This window comes from Tiliqua scincoides, chromosome 5 (genome assembly GCF_035046505.1).
Source record: "Tiliqua scincoides isolate rTilSci1 chromosome 5, rTilSci1.hap2, whole genome shotgun sequence".
NCBI classification, from domain to species: Eukaryota; Metazoa; Chordata; class Lepidosauria; order Squamata; family Scincidae; genus Tiliqua; species Tiliqua scincoides.
Window position 1 is genome coordinate 36,166,978 of NC_089825.1, and position 1,807 is coordinate 36,168,784.

Consider the following 1,807-nt stretch of genomic DNA (forward strand, 5'->3'; position numbering starts at 1 on the left):
GATTAGGACCTATAAAAATGTCTAGCATTTAGCCACTTTGTATATTACCTACACTGTTGGCTTCATATGGATAGCCTCTTGGCTAGTTAGACAACATGCAGATCAAGAGCTGCTGTCTATTTTGCCTGCTTACTGTATACTCTGCACTAGGGATACATGAGAACAGAATTTCCTATCTGTACTAAGTAGGTGTTGTGCAGTAAACTATCTGTGACTCAGCACCCTACAGAATGTTTTGTGTAGGACTGTTTAGAAAGATCAGATGTGCCCAGACAGCACATCAATGCCTTTCGTGCACATACCATGGATCTACAGCCCATAATAGTCCTCCTCTGTTTGGAAAAAAAAAAAAAGGTGTGATGGTAGCATGGAGTAGTTCTAAACTAGTTAGCATTTCTGGAGGACTTTTTATTATCTTCCAGTGCAAACACAAAGTGCTGAACTGAAAATGTTAGAAGCTCTTATACCAGTGGTCTCTTGTAGAAGGATGGTTGTATGTTAGTAGTATTTCAGTTGAAATCTGAAGGACAAAACTATGATTTTTTCCTAAGCTATTTACTTTCTTATTGCAATAACTATCTATATGGTGTTAACTTTCAAGCTGTAAACCTCAAAATCGGTACATGGGGTGATATAAGCAAGCCTTCTGGTTGAATATAATTTGAGTTTAGCAATGGCACAAATACCGGCAGTTCAAATATAGTTGTTGAAAACACTGGCAAGGAAGTTAGCAAAATATGGTTATATGATTTGCTCTGGAACTTTCTGTAGCTTCCTGCATTTTTAGCTTTAGAGAATTATATCAAAGCAGGTTTAATAAAGCCATGAGACATCAGCCCACCTTTCTGTTAAGCAAAAAATATGTAAAGGTGATTTGATTAACTGTTAACTCTATTTCCTGACCATTTTTTGAATGGGCAATTATGTCATTCCTGGTTCGACTGCTGAGCTGGCTCCCTGCGAATTCCTTCCTTTTCTCTATGCTTGCTTACACAGGGATGACTGAAGACATATATTTTATTTTTCTGAACTCAACTTCTTCCACTTCAATAGGCATTTTGGAGCCAAAGAGATTCCAAATCCCTCCCCTGAATGACTATGTCAGGGTTAAAGAAGTGAGTAGAGGAGGGATTTGGGAATTGTCTTCAGCTACCAGGGATCAGAAGACGCTGTCGCACATGAATTTCTATAACTGTACCCTTTTGTGTATTTTAATTGAAAGCTGCTTTGGGAGCTAGTCCTGGCTGGGGTAGAAATATGATAGACATAGGAGGAGAGGATAACAAAGGACTTTCTTAATTCTGTTGTCCCCTTCCTTCCCTTCTTGTTTACAAACAGTGATGGGGGGCAAAGAGGAGGTGGAAGACCAGGGAAATCTTTGGCCCATTTCCTTTTCCCCCACAGCAATTCATTCTGCGCTCTCTTCTCTTGCAAATGTCTGAAGTGTTAAAAGTGGGAATTACACCCAAACCCCGAGGCAACCATCTCACTCTGCCTTATCATACCAGGACCAATTCTATTCCCACATAATTAATCCTGACAGTGGTGCCTATGGAGGTTTGGCTATGTTTTGAAATGGATCCAGTTCTCTTGTCTAGTAGTGCTCCTATCCATGGGTTAGGAGCAGGGATAGTGTCAATGCAAAGGAGGACAGTGCTCCTATAGATTCAACAATTCTGTAGCAGAGAGCATGATTACAAAGGTCAAGGAGTCAAGGATATTCCGTGTTTTAAGGTTCTAGTCCTGCAAGCAATTCAAGATTGATTGATTGATTTAAGATTACATCTTTCATATGTCCTGTTTTAAC